Source organism: Pristiophorus japonicus, chromosome 22 (assembly GCF_044704955.1).
Source record: "Pristiophorus japonicus isolate sPriJap1 chromosome 22, sPriJap1.hap1, whole genome shotgun sequence".
NCBI lineage: Eukaryota > Metazoa > Chordata > Chondrichthyes > Pristiophoridae > Pristiophorus > Pristiophorus japonicus.
In genome coordinates, this window is record NC_091998.1 from 12,776,090 (window position 1) to 12,797,820 (window position 21,731).

The 21,731-nt window shown below is 50.7% G+C and overlaps 1 protein-coding gene across 8 annotated transcripts in view; it reads right to left on the reverse strand.

The window, feature by feature from the left end:
* zmiz1a (zinc finger, MIZ-type containing 1a) overlaps positions 1-21,731 on the reverse strand; it is a 457,231-nt gene that overhangs the window by 343,176 nt on the left and 92,324 nt on the right. For 2 of the 8 annotated variants that reach the window (XM_070865640.1, XM_070865639.1), the window contains exon 2: positions 2,408-2,455. The exons of the other annotated variants lie outside the window; for them this stretch is intronic. The gene's annotated coding sequence lies outside the window, so the exon portion shown is untranslated. The remainder of the gene's footprint in view (positions 1-2,407; positions 2,456-21,731) is intronic. 8 annotated transcript variants of the gene reach the window in all.

Below are 21,731 nucleotides of genomic sequence, written 5' to 3' on the forward strand. Positions count from 1 at the left end.
TGTGTGTGTGTGTGTCGGGGTGTGTGTGTGTGTCGGGGGGTGTGTGTGTGTGTGTGTCGGGGTGTGTGTGTGTGTGTGTCGGGGTGTGTGTGTGTGTGTGTCGGAGTGTGTGTGTGTGTGTCGGAGTGTGTGTGTGTGTGTCGGAGTGTGTGTGTGTGTGTCGGAGTGTGTGTGTGTGTGTCGGAGTGTGTGTGTGTGTCGGGGTGTGTGTGTGTGTGTCGGGGTGTGTGTGTGTGTGTCGGGGTGTGTGTGTCGGGGTGTGTGTGTGTGTGTCGGGGTGTGTGTGTGTGTGTCGGGGTGTGTGTGTGTGTGTCGGGGTGTGTGTGTGTGTGTGTCGGTGTGTGTGTGTGTCGGGGTGTGTGTGTGTGTGTCGGGGTGTGTGTGTGTGTGTGTGTGTGTGTCGGGGGGTGTGTGTGTGTGTGTGTGTGTGTCGGGGGGTGTGTGTGTGTGTGTGTGTGTGTCGGGGGGTGTGTGTGTGTGTGTCGGAGTGTGTGTGTGTGTGTCGGGGTGTGTGTGTGTGTGTCGGGGTGTGTGTGTGTGTGTCGGGGTGTGTGTGTGTGTGTCGGGGTGTGTGTGTGTGTGTGTGTGTCGGGGTGTGTGTGTGTGTGTGTGTGTCGGGGTGTGTGTGTGTGTGTGTGTCGGGGTATGTGTGTGTGTGTGTGTCGGGGTATGTGTGTGTGTGTGTGTCGGGATGTGTGTGTGTGGGGGTGTGTGTGTCGGGGTGTGTGTGTCGGGGTGTGTGTGTGTGTGTGTCGGGGTGTGTGTGTGTGTGTGTCGGGGTATGTGTGTGTGTGTGTGTCGGGGTGTGTGTGTGTGGGGGTGTGTGTGTGTGTGTGTGTGTCGGGGTGTGTGTGTGTGTGTGTCGGGGTGTGTGTGTGTGTGTGTCGGGGTGTGTGTGTGTGTGTGTGTCGGGGTGTGTGTGTGTGTGTGTGTCGGGGTATGTGTGTGTGTGTGTGTCGGGGTGTGTGTGTGTGGGGGTGTGTGTGTCGGGGTGTGTGTGTCGGGGTGTGTGTGTGTGTGTGTGTCGGGGTGTGTGTGTGTGTGTGTGTCGGGGTGTGTGTGTGTGTGTGTCGGGGTGTGTGTGTGTGGGTGTGTGTGTGTGTGTGTGTGTGTGTGTGTCGGGGTGTGTGTGTGTGGGGGTGTGTGTGTGTGTGTGTGTGTGTGTGTGTGTGTCGGGGTGTGTGTGTGTGTGTGTCGGGGTGTGTGTGTGTGTGTGTGCGTGCGTGTCGGGGTGTGTATGTGTGTGTGTGTCGGGGTGTGTGTGTGTGTGTGTGTGTGTGTGTCGGGGTGTGTGTGTGTGTGTGTGTGTGTCGGGGTGTGTGTGTGTGTGTGTGTGTGTGTCGGGGTGTGTGTGTGTGTGTGTGTGTGTGTCGGGGTGTGTGTGTGTGTGTGTCGGGGTGTGTGTGTGTGTGTCGGGGTGTGTGTGTGTGTGTCGGGGTGTGTGTGTGTGTGTCGGGGTGTGTGTGTGTGTGTCGGGGTGTGTGTGTGTGTGTGTGTCGGGGTGTGTGTTTGTGTGTCGGGGTGTGTGTGTGTGTGTCGGTGTGTGTGTGTGTGTGTCGGGGTGTGTGTGTGTGTGTGTCGGGGTGTGTGTGTGTGTGTCGGGGTGTGTGTGTGTGTCGGTGTCGGGGTGTGTGTGTGTGTCAGTGGGGTGCTAGGGTTAGGAAGTGAATGGAGATTCCAATAATCCTTGCTGAACTAAAAGCATTTCCTGTATAGAAGAATGAGAGGTGATCTTATTGAAACGTATAAGATTCTGAGGGGGCTGGACAGGGTTGATGCAGAGAGGATGTTTCCCCTCGTGGGGAAATCTAGAACTAGGGGGCATAGTTTCAGAATAAGGGGTCGCCCGTTTAAAACGGAAATGAGGAGGAATTTCTTCTCTCAGAGGGTCGCGAATCTGTGGAATTCTCTGTCCCAGAGAGCTGTGACGGCTGGGTCATTGAATATATTTAAGGTGGAGATGGACAGATTTTTGAACAATAAGGGAGTAAAGGGTTATGAGAAAAGTGGAGTTGAGGCCAAGATCAGATCAGCCATGATCTCATTGAATGGCGGAGCAGGCTCGAGGGGAGAAATGGCCGACTCCTGCTCCTATTCCTTATGTTCTTATTAATTCCCCGTCACAGTTGCGATCACTCGAGGATAAACCTGTTGCGAGGTGAGCATGGGGAGAGCAGTGAAGATTTTTCACACCAGCGTCCCTTAATTCTGTACAAAAATAGCTCACCCGCTGCACTCCGAACCAATCGACCAGAAACACGAGCGCCTCAACGTGCTGTCCACCAGCCAACCTCGTCCCTCTCCTCCCCTCCATCCCAAGCTGGAAACTTCCGCACTGTCCTCGGAGTGTCGGGTCGGCCGGCAAATGCAATTACTGCAATTGTGGAATAAGGAAAATAATACCCACCTTCCCGAGACAGCTGGTGTGCGTCAGCAAGGATTATTGGACAGAAGTCTGCAGAATAATTGAAAAATATGGGCAAGGTAGAACACACACCACCTCTTCAAATAACATTGTGTGCAGCCAAAGAAGCACTTCATGTTTTTTTGAATAAAAATATAAGACCTTAGACTTGGCAGTCATTGCTAAGTATGCGGAGGTTCTTCAACAAGCTCTCTGTGAAGAGCATGTTGACCAGCCCTGCCTATCATTGGGAAGGAGAGGGGACCAATCACTACCAGGGTGTGTGTGACAGGCAGGCTGGAGTCTGGCTCAGCCCGCTAGAGCTACTAGCTGGCTCCTTTGCCTTCTGTTGCCTGGGCCCCAAGTTCTGGAACTCCCTCCCTAAACCTCTCCGCCTCCCCTTCCTCTTTTAAGAGGCTCCTTAAAACCCACCTCTAATTTCTCCGTAGGCGGCTCGGTGTCAATTTGTTTTTGTCTGATAATGCTCCTTGTGAAGCGCCTTGGGACGTTTTACTACGTTAAAGGCGCTATATAAATACAAGTTGTTGTTGTAAGAGATTGGCCGGACTATCATTGCACAGGTAGCAGGCGCCAACTGTGAACCCTGACCCTTGACCCTCCCCTCGCTTAAATTCCTCGCTTTGTAGCAAATCTGCAGCAAGGCCTCTAACCAATAGCCAGGCTAACGCAACAACCTATGGGTATATTTCAGGCTAAGTGCTGTACAAATACACAGTGCGTCCCTGCCAAGAGCAATGAAGGTATTATTTACATAAAACGTAACTCCTCGTTGCTGTATTTCGATAAATATTTCACAAGTAACAATAACGCTCGAGCAGTTTAGCGGAGAGCAAATCCCAGGCTCCCAGAGCTGCGGTACTCCATGTAGCAAGTGTCTATTCGGTTTTTCGAACATGACCAAACTATTTTGTGATTCTTCAATCCACTTACAGCTCTGGCCCTGAACTCTCTCAGCACAGGAGCTCTGTGCTAACTGGGAACCCGTGCCCATCCAGACACACGTCACAACACTAGTATGTCTTTGCACCCTCTCCCACATCAGTCACTAATTGCCAAGTTGCATAAGAACGTAAGAATTAGGAGCAGGAGTCGGTCATTGGGCTCCTCGAGCCTGCTCCACCATTCAGTGAGATCATGGCAGATCTTCAACCTCAACTCCACTTTCCTGCAATAACCCCATAATCCCTCGATTACCTTAATATCCAATTCAATTGAATTAATAAGGTCAGAGAAAGAAAAGACTTGCATTCCTATAGCACCTTGTACGACCACCAGATATCCCAAAGCGCTTTACAACCAATTAAGGACTTTTTTGGCGTGTAGTCACTGTTGTAATGTGGGAAACGCGGCAGCCAATTTGCGCACAGCAAGCTCCCACAAACAGCAATGTGATATTGATCCAGATAATCTGTTTTTTTGTTATGCTGATTGAGGGATAAATATTGGCCAGGATACCGGGGATAACTCCCCTGCTCTTCTTTGAAACAGTGCCATGGGATCTTTTACATCCACCTGAGAGCAGACAGGGCCTCGGTTTAACATCTCATCTGAAAGACGCCACCTCCGACAGTGCAGCACTCCCTCAGCACTGCAGTGGGAGTGTCAACCGAGATTTTGTGCTCGGGTCCCTGGAGTGGGACTTGAACCCACAACCTTCTGACACAAGAGGCGAGAGTGCTACCCACTGAACCACAGCTGACAAACTAGTATGTACCCGAACGTTGCTCCTCCCCTGTCTGCGTAAGTCAGGCAGATTTGTTTCGGATCTCCCCATGGAGAGCAGAGGAGGACAGTCAAAGGATCAATAGAAATGGTCTGTGGCCGAGCCAGAAAGAACAGGTCAAAGGTTGAATCCGCAGTCAGTCAGGGTTAGCTGGACTTGGTCAAGAGGTGATACGCTCAGATCAGCGAAGTCCGCACTGTACTGCCCTGGGGCGGGGGAGAGAGGGAGAGAGAGGGGGCGCGGCGAGAAGGGGGCGGGGGCGAGAGGGGAGGGGGGGCGGCGAGAGGGAGAGAGAGAGGGGGTGGGGCGAGAGGGAGAGAGAGAGAGAGGGGGTAGGGGGGAGGGAGAGAGAGAGAGAGAGAGAGAGAGAGAGAGAGAGGAGAGAGAGAGAGAGGGAAGAGGGAGAGAGAGAGAGAGAGAGAGAGAGAGAGAGAGAGAGTGGGGGTGAGAAGGAGAGAGAGGGGGCGAGAGGAAGTGAGAGGGGGGCAAGAGGGAGAAGGGGGGGTCGAGAGGGAGCGAGAGGGAGGTGGGGACGAGGGGGGGCTAGGCGGGGGGCGCGAGATAGAGAGGGGCAAAGAGTGAAGGGCGGGTGAGAGAGAGAGAGGGGGTTAAGAGAGCAAAGGCGTGAGTGAGAGGGTGTGTGTCAGAGAGAGAGAGAGAGAGAGAGAGAGAGAGAGGGAGGGTCAGAGAGAGAGAGGGTGAGTGCCGGGGGGGTGGGGTGGGGTGAGTGAGAGTGAGAGAGAGGGGGTGAGTGAGAGGGTGTGTGAAAGAGAGAGAGAAGGGGTGAGTGCAGGGGAGGGGGGTGAGTGAGAAAGGGGGTTCGAGAGAGAGTGTGTGAGAGAGGGTGGAGGGGGGGGGAGTTTGAGGGGGAGAGAGAGGTGGAGAGAGAGAGAGAGATAAGGGAGGGGTGAGAGATTTTTTTTTTTAAGTGAATAAATTAAAGAATGGAGGATGGATAGAGAAGGAAAGAAAAATAAACGCAAGTTGTGTGTATATATAATCACACGCTCACATGATCCGTGTCAGGGAGGGTGACTGGGTTCAGCTGTGGTCAAGCTGCCTGCTGATGCTGACTGCTTTGGCTCACGATTAGACGTACTGAAGCATGGCGAGAGCCTCTGGGACGGGGGGGAAAGTGACCAAAAAAGGATAAATATAAAAGCTTATTTGCTCCAGCCAGCAATGAGAATCAGGCGATCTTGGCTTAGTGTCTACAGCAGGAGGAGAAGGGACAAAGCAAGGGAGATGAATACATTTTTTAGAATGGTCTCCTCCAGCGTTGAAGTCGGACTTCCAGCACTCACTGACAATGTCTCAGTCACCCGCAGACACGTGGTACGATGACACAGAGCCCTGCACCTGCTCACTCGCCGAGCAGGCCGCATCAAAACCTAATGAAACGTACAGCAGCAAGGCCATCAGTAATGATTAGGCTGAAATAATTGCAGCAATTTAAACAGGAACAATACACTTACATTTTAACACACGTTGATTAAAAAATAGACACAGGAAAGCGATTGCTGCCACTTAACCTCACCTTGCATTTATCGCTCAACCAACACCACTAAAAAACAGATGATCTGGTCATTATTTCATTGCTGCCTGTGGGAGCTTGCTGTGCGCATATTGGCTGCTGCGTTTCCTACATTCCAACAGTGACTGTAATAGCTGTAAAGTGTTTTGGGATGCCCTGAGGTTGGGAAAGGCTCGATATAAATGCAAATCTTCCTTTTGTTTTTAAAAAGCGTCAGTTTTCCAACAAGCAGCAGTGTGATGTTGGCCAGGTAATCTGATTCCGTGATGTTACTCGAGGTCTAAATATTGGCCAGGGTACCGGGGAGAACTCCCCTGCTCTTCTTCAAAATACTGCCGCGGGATCTTTTACGTCCACCTGGGAGAGCAGACGGGGCCTCGGTTTAACGTCTCATCTGAAAGACGGCACCTCCGACAGTGCAGCGCTCCCTCAGCACTGCACTGGGGTATCAGGCCGAAATTTGTGCTCAAGTCTGCGGAGCGAGAGTGTGGCCACGACTCCGAGAAATATATTCTTCTGTGCTCACTAATGTGAGTGAATTTGCAACCAAAGGGAAAATATATACTCCTCGGAATGTGCTGATGGACATGGATATTGGGCAGTAATGGGTGTGCTGCCCAGGTTATCCCATCCATTGAAACCTATCTATCCTATATGCCTGTGTCCCAACCCGCATCAAGTCCTGCTCACCCATCACCCCAGTGCTCGCTAACCTACATCGGTTCCCATTCTGGCAACGCCTCGATTTCAAAATTCTCAATCTTGTTTTTCTCAAAATTCTCTCCATGGCCTCACCCCCTCCCCATCTCTGTAATTTCCTCCAGCCTCGCAACCCTCAGATATCTGCGCTCCTTCAATTCTGGCCTCTTGCATAGCCCCCATTTTAATCGCTCAACCATTGGTGGGTCCTAAGCTCTGGAATTCTCTGCCTAAACCTCTCCGCCTCTCTACTCCTTTAAGACACTCCTTGAAACCTACCTCTGGTCACCTGCCCTAATAGTCCCTTATGTGGCTCGATGTCAAATTTTGTTTGATGACCTTCCTGTGAAGCACCTTGGGTTGTTTTAGGTTAAAGGCGCTATATAAATGCAAGTTGTTATAACAATCAAAAAATCCTGCTGTACTGCGTCACCACTGGCAAACGATGTAATGACAGTGAGAGAAGTTTACATGGACAGTTTCCAGTTCAAGCATAGACCTAGGAATCGTAGACTCTAACAGCACTGTATGGTGGCCATTTGGCTTCTAAAACTCTGAAGAAAACCTCATCACATCTCTCCCAACGTGTAGGTAAACACCGCAACCAAGTTGCACAAAGTACGATCCCACAATCAGCAAGTGGATGACCAGATCTCTCTTGCTGGGCTACTGGAGGAATACTGGCCGGCCTACCCCAATGGCGCTGTTGGATTCTACACAGCAGCTACATTTGTTTTAATGTCTTACCCAACGGATAGTGCCGGCAGCATTCCCGCAGCACTGTGCCGGGGGCTCAGCCCAGTTCATGCCAAGGCCTGGAGGGGGCCTTGAACCCACCATCCTGCGACTCCGAGGCGAGTGTTCAACCAGCCCAGCAAAGCAGCTGCAGAGAGGGCAGCAGTTCCAGTCTTACCCAGACAGCGCCATGTTCAAACAGCTTGCGGTTGTCGGCTTCAGTGGGTCTCGACAAATTCCCAGGACCCCCCGCCACCCCCTCCCCCCCCAATTCCCAGGACTCTCTTCCCTCACTTCCTGGAACTCTCTCCCCTCACCCTTCCAATTCCCAGGACTCTCTTCCCCTGCCCCCACCAATTCCCAGGACTCTTTCCCTCACCCCCCAATTCCCAGGACTCTCTCCCCTCACCCCCCAATTCCCAGGACTCTCTTCCCTTGCCCCCACCAATTCTCAGGACTCTCTCCCCTCACCCCCCAATTCCCAGGACTCTCTCCCCTCACCCCCCAATTCCCAGGGCTCTCTCCCCTCACCCCCCAATTCCCAGGACTCTCTCCCCTCACCCCCCCAATTCCCAGGGCTCTCTCCCCTCACCCCCCAATTCCCAGGGCTCTCTCCCCTCACCCCCCCAATTCCCAGGGCTCTCTCCCCTCACCCCCCAATTCCCAGGGCTCTCTCCCCTCACCCCCCAATTCTCAGGACTCTCTCCCCTCACCCCCCCCCAATTCCCAGGGCTCTCCCCCCTCAACCCCCTAAATTCCCAGGACTCTCTTCCCCTGCCCCCACCAATTCCCAGGACTCTCTCCCCTCACCCCCCCAATTCCCAGGACTCTCTCCCCTCACCCCCCAATTCCCAGGGCTCTCCCCCCTCACCCCCCCAATTCCCAGGACTCTCTTCCCCTGCCCCCACCAATTCTCAGGACTCTCTCCCCTCAACTCCCAATTCCCAGGACTCTCTCCCCTCACCCTCAATTCCCAGGACTCTCTTCCCTTGCCCCCACCAATTCTCAGGACTCTCTCCCCTCACCCCCCAATTCCCAGGGTTCTCTCCCCTCACCCCCCCCCCCCAATTCCCAGGACTCTCTCCCCTCACCCCCCAATTCCCAGGGCTCTCTCCCCTCACCCCCCCAATTCCCAGAACTCTCTCCCCTCACCCCCAATTCCCAGGGCTCTCTCCCCTCACCCCCCTAAATTCCCAGGACTCTCTTCCCCTGCCCCCACCAATTCTCAGGACTCTCTCCCCTCACCCCCCCCCCAATTCCCAGGGCTCTCCCCCCTCACCCCCCCAATTCCCAGGACTCTCTCCCCTCAACCCTCATTCCCAGGGCTCTCTGCTCTCACCCCCCCCAATTCCCAGGACTCTCTTCCCCTGCCCCCACCAATTCTCAGGACTCTCTCCCCTCACCCCCCAATTCCCAGGACTCTCTCCCCTCACCCCCCAATTCCCAGGGCCCTCTCCCCTCACCCCCCCAATTCCCAGGACTCTCTCCCCTCACCCCCAATTCCCAGGACTCTCTCCCTTCACCCCCCTAAATTCCCAGGACTCTCTTCCCCTGCCTCCACCAATTCTCAGGACTCTCTCCCCTCACCCCCCCCCCCCAATTCCCAGGGCTCTCCCCCCTCACCCCCCCAATTCCCAGGACTCTCTCCCCTCAACCCCCATTCCCAGGGCTCTCTCCTCTCACCCCCCCCCCCAATTCCCAGGACTCTCTTCCCCTGCCCCCACCAATTCTCAGGACTTCCCCCTCCCCCCCACCCCCACCCCGCCCCTCAGCGATTCTGCATCTTTTTGAACATTTCCAAACTAATCCATTGCTCAATTCGCCACCCTGCCGAGGGCTTGGCTGTGGACCTGCTGGAATGTCAGGAGCAGCTCCAAACACAGAACCTCTGTAAACATCTGTCGCCGGCGAAGTGCAGAATGTGTTCTTCAACAAGGGTCACAACTGCAGCACTGTCAAGTGAATCACAGGTTAACACTTGCCAAGTACCTCTGGGGCTCCTGCAATGGGTTGGCAGATTTGCACTGAACATCACAGGGCTCCACGAGAGAGAATTCTATTTAAAGCAGCTCTTCTGTCGGCCTCGTGCAGCAATGGTGCCAAAGGAAGGCTTGCCAGATTCACCAACAGCAGAGGCCGGGAAGGCCTTCCTTTCCTAAACTGATTGCCGCCAGCTAGCCGAGTGCCAAGGACCGGCCGCAGGCAACTCGAGCTCAGCACGCAAACACGTCACCTGCCTGAGGAAGCCCTGGTGTCAGATTCGTTGTGCACTCTGAAAATGCGCTGCCTTAAGAAAACCAAGGGATGTAACATCTTGGTATTATTGGACTAATTTGCCTCACAGGAGACCACCCTCTTTCACACACTATGCATTTCCCACTTCTGAAGCTCGACAGAAGTCCGCCTCCGAGCTGGTCAGTCTACCTCCCCAAGCAGGGATTCGGGGGCAATCAAATGGTCTTGGCATCTCTTGGCAGCCTGTTACCGAGTGGCACTGGTGGAAGCTGGTGAAGGGCACAAGGTGATAGCGGAACAGTACACGTGGAACCACACGTGTGCTGTTCGCCAAACCTCACGCCAAACCCAACACGGCACCAACCAACACTCCCAAAACCCTTATAGCTGGGTGGCTGAGAGTAAAGAACGAACCCCAGTACCAACTCAATTCCCTGGGAGACATCAACAAATCACCAGTGCCTGGCACATTAATCACCCAAGTCCCGATGAAGGAGTAACGGGAACATTCTAAAACCATAGGGCACTGGGGGATACTACCAATTGGAAATGTATTTCTTGTTTGATACAGGTCGGCACAAAGTCCCATGGGCCAGGACTTTGGGATTACTCCCTGTTTGAATAGTGCTGTGGGATCTTCAACATCCACCTGAGCAGACAGGCAGGACTTTGCTTTAAGATCCCACCTGAAGGATGGCCTTTGTAATGTATTTGCTTCGTGGGTTCTTTGCTTAAGAATTCATAGCAACACATTGCTATTAAGAACTCGTTGGTTTATTAGCAAGGGTTTAACAATCGCAATACACATTACCAGTTCACCCACTAGGCTCACAACTGCATACCTCATCGTGGACTACCTAGACCTAACTGGCTGGGGTTTTATTGAGCCTTGTGAACATCACATGACTGGCTAAGTCACTCCCAATGCAACAGCTCTACAAACCTGTGAGCATGCTCACATGTGCATACATTACAGCCATATTTTGACATCTTATCCCATGGACAGTAATGGATGGGGGAACAAAACAGCAAGATTATCAGGGATTTAACATGCTATCAGCGGACTGATTACAATTAGCCTTACCTCACTGCACCATTACAGTACCAGGCCTTTGGCCAGTTGGGGTCACTATCGTATCCACATGGCTTAGTAGCACTCCCTACTGGTAGCAATGGAGTAGTGCAACTGTACAATGCTGACTGGGACAGTGCATTTGGGTCTCAAAATCTGAAGATTTCAACTTTTCACTCTCTATCTCCATCAAAGCAATCTTATTTGCAACAGCAGCAGTGTTTAAAAGGAATACCTCGTTACAAAAAATGAAAAATGATTGGGGTGGTTTAGGTAACCATCCAGCATTTTGTTATATATAATTTTCCAGGATGTGACGGGCACATATAAGGAGCTAAACACAGACCGGAAGTAACAGCGATTCACCAGCTGCCGAGGTGGCAAAGCACTTGTGTTGCATTTCATGGCCTGAACCTGACCCCATGACATAATCTGGTCATCATAGCAGATACGTGGGAGTTAAGTCAGTCAGGCAGGAGCAGTCGAAAGCTCGAGAGGAAGGTCCTATCAGTAAGAAAGTAGCTGTCGTGGTCCACAGCAAACTGCCCATAAATACTGCCCATAAAGGCTTGGGGGGCAGGGTGGGGGTGGGGGGTGAGGGTGCAGGGGTTGTCCCTCTGGGGCAGAGAATTCCAAAGATTCACAACCTTCTGAGTGAAGAAATACATCCTCATTTCTGTCCTAAATGGCCTACCCCTTATCCTGAGACTGTGCCCCCTAGTTCTAGACACTCCAGCCCGGGGAAACAACCTCTCAGCATCTACCCTGTCAATCCCCTTCAGAATCTTGAATGTTTCAATGAAATCACCTAATTCTTCTAAACGGCAGATTATAGGCCCAGTCTACACAATCTCTCATAAGACAACCCTCCCATCCCAGGAATCAATCATGTGAACCTCCGTTGTACCTCCTCCAAGGCAAGTATATCCTTCCTTAGATGAGACCACCAAAACTGTGCACAGTACTCCAGGTGTGGTCTCACCAAGGCCCTGTACAATTGTAGCAAGACTTCCTTACTCTTGTACTCCAACCCCCTTGCAATCAAGGACAACATTTCATCTGCCACATGTCTGCCCATCCCACCAGCCTGTCTATGTCCTGTTGAAGTCTATGACTGTCCTCCTCGCTGTTCTCTCTACATCCATGTTTTGATGTCATCTGCAAATTTCGAAGTGAGTGCTCTGTACACCCACTGAGGGGGAACCCGCGCTGATAGGTTGAGAGTAAAGCAGGGAGGGGCTCATGGGTGATATAGATGGGCTCCCACGAGAATTGATTGCTGACATTGCCAAACTCCCATGTGGACCATGATGATTTGTCTCTCCTGTATTTTTCGACCAAAGGTGCTGTTGAGGGTCAGCAGGCCAGACAGTCATGGTGGCACACCAACAGCAAACCTGGCTCTGTCCGTGGCGGTCGTTACAACCGACCTCAGCATTTCCTTGGCGAGGGGCCCGAAATAAAACCTCGTACCCTGCTCCAGTGGCGCAACCCCACCTGGAAATCGGCCTGTGTGAACAATGGGCAAGGTAAGCTTCGGGCTTTTCTGCGACTCTGCCAACATTCAATGTGCGGGCTCACACATCAAGAGTGGAGGAGTGAGTGGTGGGTAACCTTTCTTCGCCAATTCTCTCCCGCCCGTCTCCCAAAGGCGATAAACTCCTTGCCGGGTGCTCAGTTGCCCTCGAGCTCCTCAGCCAAATGGCTATCATTCTCACCGAGTGCCGGCTGCGTGATTGCAAGGGGATCAGAGGCGCGATCCACGCGCGCACACACACACTTCCAGCAAAGGTGCTGGATACTGTTCGCGATCGGGAACCCTGCGCACATTTTCCCTCCCTTGGGTTGCCGAGGAGCCCTCATCTCTGCCCCACTCGTCATAAGTTAATTACCTGTGGTCAGCCAACTATTGCTGATCAAAGAAATTTACAGCAAGAAGGAGCCCATTCGGCCCATCGTGTCCGTGCCGGTTGAAAAAGAGCTACCCAGCCTAATCCTACCTTCCAGCACTAGGTCCGTAGCCCTGTAGGTCACGGCTCTTTAAGTGCACATCCAAGTACTCTTTAAATGCAATGAGAGTTTCTGCCTCTATTGCCCTTTCAGGCACTGAGTTCCAGACCTCCATTAGCTTCGGTGAAAATTATTTTCCTCATCTCCCCTCAAATCCTTCGAGCAATTACTTTAAATCGATGCCCTTGGTTATTGACCCCTCTGCTAAGGGAAATAAGTCCTTCCTATCTACTCTATCTAGGCCTCTCAGAATTTTATACACCTCAAGTAAATCTCCCCTCAGCCTCCCAAAGAAAAAGCACCCCAACCTATCCAAGTTTTCCTCATAGCCAAAATTTTTCAGTCCTGGCAACATCCTCGTAAATCTCCTCTGCACCTTCTCTAGTGCAATCACATCTTTCCTGTAATGTGGTGACCAGAATTAGAACAGTATGTAGTACTCTAGCTGTGGCCCAACTAGTGTCGTGTACAGTTCAAGCATTCCTTCCCTGCTCTTGTATTCTGTGCCTCGGCTAATAAAGGAAAGCATTCCGTATGCCTTTTTAACTACTTTATCGATTAGTGCATCTTAAGAAAGAACTTGCATTTAATAAAGTGCCTTTCACAACCTCAGGAAGTCCCAAACCACTTTACAGCCAATGAAGTACTTTTTGAACTGTTCTAATGTAGGAAACGTGGCAGCCAATATGTGCACAGCAAGCCCCCACAAACAACAATCAAGTAAATGACCAGATCATCTGTTTTTAGGAGTTGGCTGAGGGATAAATATTGGCCAGGACCCCAGGAGAACTCCCCTGCTCTTCTTCAAACAGCGTTGTGGACCTTTTACCTCCAGCTGAGACAGGGTCTTGGTTTAACATGTTAACCAAAAGATGGCCCCTCCGACAGTGCAGCACTCCGTCAGTACTGTATTGGGAGTGCCAGCCTAGATTATGTGCTCACGTTTCTGGAGTGGGGCTTGAACCCACAACCTTCTGACTCAGAGGCGAGAGTGCTACGCCCTGATACAATAAAGATTTAAACAAGGAACCCTACTGAACAGATCCTCACTATCTCGGAATTACTTTGGGAAGTTTGAAAGGGAAGTTTTGGAACGATTCCAGGGCTCCCCTCAAACAGCTTCTTCCACCAACACTTCACTCTGATAGTTGGCAGTGGGGCGATATGACAGAATGCGCATTCACGCCTTCATCTCAAACAAGGTCGTCACCAAACTGTTGATGAAGTGGATCACTGACAACACTCGACCAGCTCCGTTGGGCGGGCTACACTGTTCGCATGCTGACACAAGACTCCCAAAGCAAGCGCTCTACTCGGAACTCTTACACGACAAGCGAGCCCCAGGTGGGCAGGAGAAACATTTCAAGGGCACCCTCAAAGCCTCCTTGATAAAATGCAACATCCCCACCGACACCTGGGAGTCCGTGGCCAAAGACCACCCCATGTAGTGGAAGAGCATCCAGGAGGGTGCTGAGCACCTTGAGTCTCATCGCCGAGAGCATGTAGAAAGCAACCGCAGGCAGCGGAAGGAGCGTGCGGCAAACCAGTCCCACCCACCCTTTTCTTCAACCACTGTCTGTCCCACCTGTGACAGAGACTGTAATTCCAGTATTAGACTGTTCAGTCACCTAAGGACTCATTTTTATAGTGGAAACATAGAAACACAGAAAATAGGTGCAGGAGCAGGCCATTCGGCCCTTCGAGCCTGCACCACCATTCAATATGATCATGGCTGATCATGCAACTTCAGTACCCCACTCCTGCCTTCTCTCCATACTCCCTGATCCCTTTAGCCATAAGGGCCATATCTAACTCCCTTTTTGAATATATCCAAAGAACTGGACTCAACAACTTTCTGTGGTAGAGAATTCCACAGGTTCACAATTCTCTGAGTGAAAAAGTTTCTCCTCATCTCGGTCCTAAATGGCTTACCCCTCATCCTTAGACTGTGACCCCTGGTTCTGGACTTCCCCAACACCGGGAACATTCTTCCTGCATCTAACCTGTCCAGTCCGCAAGTCTTCCTCGATTCCGAGGGACTGCCTATGATGATGATAAAGTGGAACACTTTAAAGGGCGCATGCACTACAGGTATGCAATGAAACGATCGGAATTCAAACAGTGCCTTCACCACAAGCACAGAACGGTGGATGGGAGGGTTGGAGCCCTGCCAAACCTAATCTGCTCAGATTAGGAATCAATGTAAATTAATGGAGTGCTTTAAACTCCTTTATAAAACCCCGCCTCTTTGTTCCCACCCACTTCCCTCCAGTGCCTCCTGCACACACAGTCCTGCAGCGAACCCTTACACAGAGAATCGGCATCATGTGCCAACTATGTGGATTGTTTAAAGTCGTACGCAGAGAGGTCAGACTGTCGAACATGGCTGCGTGCAAATAATCTTCAACAAAAAAAACCCACACAGGAACAGCGGTGTGGAAATGATAACAGGTTGACAGGACACAGCTTGACCCCAGGACAGGGGCGGATTAACCACGGGGCGGATGGGGCTGCAGCCTCAGACCCACCAAAGAACGTAGACCCACCAAATAAATGAAGGAAAAAAATATATAAGGCCTCCCAAATAGGCTAAACAGACAATAAGAGAGGAACTATCTTTGTGAATCTAGTATTGCAATGTTACCAGAACCAGAATATATACCTACTTGATACAGAATATATGCTTTCACTGTTAAACATACCGGCCCTTGTTTTCAGACTCAGAAGCAGAATCATACACAGAATGTAATGAACATGAACAAACATAATATAGACCCATTGGGATCAGTTTGCCCCAGGCCCATCAGGCCCTGAATCCGGCCCTGACCCGGGACTGCAAATGACCAAGCTCTTCGTGGACTTGAATCTTTCTTCTTCCCCCGCCATTCTGGTCTCCGTTGGGGGGGGAGGGGAGAGAAAGAGAGAGAGAGGTGTTCACCAATCGGGAACTTCTAACTGCTCAGCCAGCCAGAGTATTGCTCTGCAGCAAATGTCTCTCAGGCGTAAAATCCCCGACCAGAAATAATCAGACACTGTGTTCCATTCTTTAATCATCTACCTCGTAGCCCATTTACATTGCGGAAAAATAAATAAACTGACCCACGCAACTGCGCCCACTTAAAGGGAATGTCTCAGGGAACCAATTTTACTGAAGGACCTTTTGAAATATAAACCGACCAGTAAGGTCTGGGGATTGGGCGGACCGTACAAATATGTGGGCCATGAAATTCATCCCCAAACCCAGGAAAGAAGGTGCAAAACAGCGAACAAAGTTCACAGCGGGTAGAATATAGGTTCCTATTGTCAGCGTGTTCCAAGCTGGTCAAATGGTCTGCATACTTCCCATTTCAAAAGGAAACATTCTACTTCGTGCTGACCAAAGCCAGCCGAACAGACCCAGTGGCCCACAAGAGGAGGGTTGCCAGCTCTGGTTGGCCATAATCAGAGCTGGCAACTCTTGCCCCCATGCGTGCACCCCACCCCCCCGCCCCCAGTTGAATGGCCATTTCGCACCCCCTCCCCCCACACCACCTCGAATATTTTTAGAATGTAAACTTCGTGTTCAATGAAAAAAACAGCTTTTTTTTTTTAATGCCCCTACAACTTAGCTTGTCCGAGAGAGCGTTCATTAATTCCTGGAGATTCCAAGGCAATCCTGGAGGGTTGGATCTGGAATCTCTCTGTCCTCTTTATAACCTATTCAGTGACCTGTCACCTGCGCTAATTTCTACTTATGCAGCTCGCCGCCAATTTTTTTTATCGTATAATACTCCTGTGAAGCGCTATGGGACGTTTCACTATGTTAAAGGCGCTATATAAATACAAGTGGTTGTTATCTTTCACTGTGCAGGCCTGTGGCGTGAAGAATGGATACTTGGGCAAGAGTGTCCGTGAGTCCCCCCCACCCCCCCCCCCCACAAGAAGAGGCATTTCCTCAGGGGAGCAGGGTGGGAGGTTGAAAAAACAAAAAAAAGAGGGACCGAACAGAGAGAGAGTAACGAACAAAGAGGTGGACCAACAAAAGAGCCCATCAAGTAGCGTTGTTGAATAGCCCCCCCTCCCCCCTCTGCTCCACTCCCTGCATGCTCCCCAGCGGCAGACGACGAAGGAAGAGCTCAAACAATAAACGCTCCTCAGCATTTGAAAATAAATCGGCAATTTAACAGCGTGCAGTGGGAGTTACGGCAAGCAGCAGGCCTCTTTTACAAAAGCCGGAGTTTGAAATCTCCACGCCCACAACCTACAGCTTCAGTTTTACATCACCTTCTGTTAATATGGAGCGATGCGCTGAATGGTGTCAAGGCTTTGGGCAGGCTCATTCAGAGCATGGCTGAGGTTCGATGCCACAGCAGAAGAGGAGCAGCCCAGTACAAGGAGAGAAGCAACAGTATAAGTGAAGGAAATATATTCAGGATTTAAATCTTTGATCATTATCATTTCAACAAGAGACCCACTGCAGGTCGGAAATTGGCCGGGTTTTCTCTATACATTCAGGATGCATTCCCTGTCCAGAGTCAGGTTTGGAGAACGGGGACGGATGATGGACTGAGGCTAGAGTCAATTCGGATGCCGAGATGTTGCATTTACCAATCTAGGACTTTGCATGCCAGACACGAGGCGCCCAGAGCAAGGGCTCTACTCGGAGCTCCTTCACGGCAAACAAGCCAAAGATGGGCAGAGGAAACGTTACAGGGACACCCTCAAAGCCTTCCTGATAAAATGCAACATCCCCACCGACACCTGGGAGTCCCTGGCCCAAGACCGCCCCAAGTGGAGGAAGTGCATCCGGGAGGGCGCTGAGCACCTCGAGTCTCGTCGCCGAGAGCGTGCAGAAACCAAGCGCAGGCAGCGGAAAGAGTGTGCGGCAAACCAGACCCACCCTCCCTTTCCCTCAACGACTATCTGCCCCACCTGTGACAAAGACTGTGGTTCTCATATTGGACTGTTCAGCCGCCTAAGGACGCATTTTAAGAGTGGAAGCAAGTTTTCCTGGATTCCGAGGGACTGCCTATGATGATGATGACGACCAATCTAGGACTTGCACCAACATGTGGTTGAGAGACAAAAATCAACCATAAAATGGGTGATCAGTTGTGATAATTCTAAAATCATCTTTTAACTAAATGGCTCCCCATTTGGTAAATTCACTACTTTGAGCCAATCAGAAGATCGGTTTGTACTTGCTGATCTCAGCCACCGAGGCAGCGAGACCCCCACGAAATCTCTGGGCTATAGAGGGGAAAAATCCCGCCATAAAGAAAGACTTGCATTTCTATAGCGCCTTTCACAACCACTGGACATCGCAAAGCTGAAGTACTTTTTGAAGTGTAGTCGCTGTTGTAATGTGGGAAACGCGGCAGCCAACTTGCGCAAAGCAAGCTCCCACAAACAGCAACGTGATAATGACCAGATATTGTTTGTTATGTTGATTGAGAGATAAATATTGGCCAGGACACCAGGGATAACTTCCCTGCTCTTCTTTGAAATAGTTCCATGGGATCTTTTACATCCACCTGAAAGAGCAGACAGTGCATCGGTTTAAAGGTCTCATCTGAAAGACGGCACCTCCGATAGTGCGGCTCTCCCTCAGCACTACCTCGGGAACGATACTTCAGCATGAGTAGCATCATCAGAGGAGGGAGAGAGAAAACATGGAGAGCGTGTGTGAGAGAGAGAGCGAGAGAGAGCGAGAGAGAGAGCGAGAAAGGAGAAAGATAGAGGAGAGAGAGAGGAGAGAGAGACAAGGAGGGAGAAAAGAGAGAGACAGGGAGAAAAGAGAGAGACAGGGAGAAAAGAGAGAGACAGGGAGAAAAGAGAGAGACAGGGAGAAAAGAGAGAGACAGGGAGAAAAGAGAGAGACAGGGAGAAAAGAGAGAGACAGGGAGAAAAGAGAGAGACAGAGAGAAAAGAGAGAGACAGAGAAGGGGAGGCAGAGAAGGGGAGTGAAGAGACAAAGAGAAAGAGAGAAGAGACAGAGAGAAAGGAGAGAGAAAGAAATGGGGAGAAAGAGAGAGAGAAAGAGAGAAAGGAGGGAGAAAGGAAAACAGAGAACAAGAACTCCTCAGAGAGCACACACAAGTGAAAAGTTGCCAGTAAAAATGTTTTGAGCTAAAAGGCATGAAGCAGCTCAAGCTCCCAAGAGCTGTGCAGTACGAGGCTGAATGCGGAGGGTCTGGTAAAGGCTTTCTCTCTAACGGCTACGAACACATCTCTCCTGAGACGTCTGAATGCTATTCATCAACTGATTCCACCATTGAAAAATCAATGAGCTCCACGCTGAAAACTGTTCATAGTGACAGAAAGACTCTGCAACAAAATTGATTTGTTTTAATAATACAATTTAACACCGTCGGAGGGGAGGCTGCGGCCCTCAAACCCCACGGTGACTAAACCACATGGTATGGGGGGGGGGGGGGGCCTTGCATGTTGGCCATTGACGTTGTGAGCAAGGACAGGTTCGCTCAGACTGAAGAAGTCAAATCCATTGCCACGACAACTTGTATATATGTGGAACATTTAACGTGCCACTGCCTCCACGATGGACGGGGGGGAGCGGGTCAGAGAAAGAAAACATGAAGGAAAGAATGAACTTGCATTTATATAGCGCCGTTCGTTGTTTAATGGTTTCGGGCAAAGGAGGAAACCTAATTGGAGAGATTCAAACACGGAGTTGCTGGAAGGATGGGCATGGGTTTGGAAGGCGACAATATATTCGAGGACTTTGAAGATGGAGGTTGGAGATGGGGCGGTAGTTTGCAAGGACAGAGAGGTCAAGGGTGAGATTCTTTTTGCGTGGGAGGGTGATAACGGTGGTTTTAAAGGCTGTGGGGGGGGGGGGGGGGCGGTGGGATCAGTACCCGAGGTAAAGGGAACCATCTAGGGAATCAGCTAGCATGGAGAGAGAAAGAGAGAAAAGAGAGAATGTGTAAGTTCGGAAGAATGTCAGAGATAGAGTGCATTAGAGATGGTATGTTATACGGAATGCATGAGAGTTAGAGAGCGTGCGTGATGGAAAAAGAAAAGGAACACTTGCATTTATATAGCACCTTTCACGACCACCCAAAGCGCTTTACTGCCAATGAAGCATTTTGAAGTGTAGTCACTGCGGTAATGTGGGAAAGAACAATGAGAAAGTGCTATTGGGAGGGAGAAATTTAGAAAGAGAGTTATGAGAGTGTGTTCGAAAATCAGAGATAGAGATAGCAGGCAAGAGAGAGAGAATTAAGACAAGAAAGAGTGTGGTGCATGTGTCATGAGAAAGTGCGTGTTTTACACCATGGCAACAGTTTGTCAGTTCAGTAACATCTGCAGACCATCAAGATGTGTTTCGACACTGTGTTGTTCAGCAGGACGAGGCACCCAGTTCCAAGTTAAGCAATAACAGAAGCGCGTTGGCAAAACAAGAACAGCCTTGCTTGCTACTTCCCAAGTCTGCACAACTCGCTGCAGCCCACCAGCAGTGCCACCCAGCGAGGGAGCGGATGTAAATGGTGGCCCTCTCCCCCCGCCCCCTTGGCCCGCACGACCTCGCTTAAACACGGCTGCAAGCCGCAATTTATTATAGTTTTGGAACTTCAACTCGGCCGCCCTGCAATGATCCTGTTGGATTTCGAGCGCTTAGTGTTGACAGCTCTCGCAAAGGGTGATCGAGGCGGCCTGTCCTTTTCTTTTTTAATATTCTCGCTAAAGATATACGACGGTGCTATCAAACAAGCAGCATCCCAGAACGTTTAGTATCCCATTAACGACCTTCGTTCAGAGACGTGGCAGCCAGCCCAATCTCTGCCCTGCAGTCCCGGCCCGATGGCAAGTTACTTGGGTCACTGGGTGCAAGTGGGATAAGAGAAGCCACCCAATGTCCAGCCAACACAGAAATCTGGTGGGACTGGTCTCTCGTGCCGTCTCGAAATCACCAATCCAGACTGGGGCGAGGCCAAGGTCCCCCAGATCCTCTCTCAACTGATCCACTTGCAGGGGTGAACTGAGGTCGTGAGTGTTAGCAGGATAGGCAACCACAGGAGGTATCATGGCCAGATCCTGATCCTGATCTCCGCAAGCACTTTCCGGCAGGGAGTCTCTCAGAGCAATGATCAAGAACAGGTGTCCTGGCTGATCTTTCCCGTAGGCGCCATCTGTAATGTATGCACCTGTGCGTATGCTCACAGGTTTGTGGAGCTGTTGGACTGGAGTGCATTATCACCCCCGGCAATCAAATTTTAATTTGATTTTACATGTTTTAAAGTTTAATTTGTTTTAATTGCCGGGTTTTTAGTGTCCCCTCCCCTTTTATAGGGGGCACTTGAAAAATTATGATTTTAGTGCCCAAAAAAACAAAAAAACCCCACAAAAATCACCAAAAAAAAAAATACAAAAAAAAAAGGGCACGTGAAAAGTGTTTGGAGTGTCCCCCAGAAATTGGGGGGCACTTGATTTAATTTATGTTTTCCCCAAAAGAGTTGTGTTGCTGTTGCATTGGGAGTGGCTTAGCCAGTCACGGGACGATCACAAGACTCAATAAAACCCCAGCCAGTTGGCGTCTAGGTCAACCACAACGAGGTATGCAGTTATGAGCCTAGTGGATGAACTGGTAATGCGTAGAGTGATTGTTAAACCTTTGTTAATAAACCAACTAGTTCTCAATAGCAATGTGATGCTATGAATTCTTAAGCAAAGAACCCATGAACCAAATACATTATGTCATCCATCTGATATAATAGACACCCCAACCAGCACTTGCAAACTAAGGTCAGAACAGTAGTGCTCGGGTCCTCTCCCCCGAGCACTACTTCGAGAGAACTTTGCTAATCGATAGGCTGTTCCTGTTGCCTACTGCAGGCGGCAATTCCTATGACAATACCAGTTCCCACCTGCAGAGGCCAGAATCCAGAATCCCCTTCCTTTCGCTTCCGTCGGACCTGGGTAGGAGCGACGCTGAGCGGAGAGGAAGTTTGGGGGGGAAATGGATTGCAATGTAGGGAAAAGGGGACAAAAGATAGGAATAGCGCCTCTGGGGTGGGGGAGGGAGAGTGCCAGCATGAACATAGTGAAGGAGAGGAAGCAAAGATTACCTGCTTGATTGGGGGTGGGAGGGGGAGGGTTGCAAAAGTAGAGCATCAAGTTGATTGGAGAGGCACTCGAATGATGCAAGTGGAAGAAGAGTCCCAGCTCGAACTGGCTTGGAGGAGATGGAGTGCTGGGTTAAATTAGGGGAGGGAATGAGTGCCAGTGTGAATTGGGAGGACTGTATGAGTACGAGTCTCAGAGAGGAGAGGGAAGTTTCAGGGGAGTACACTGTCCC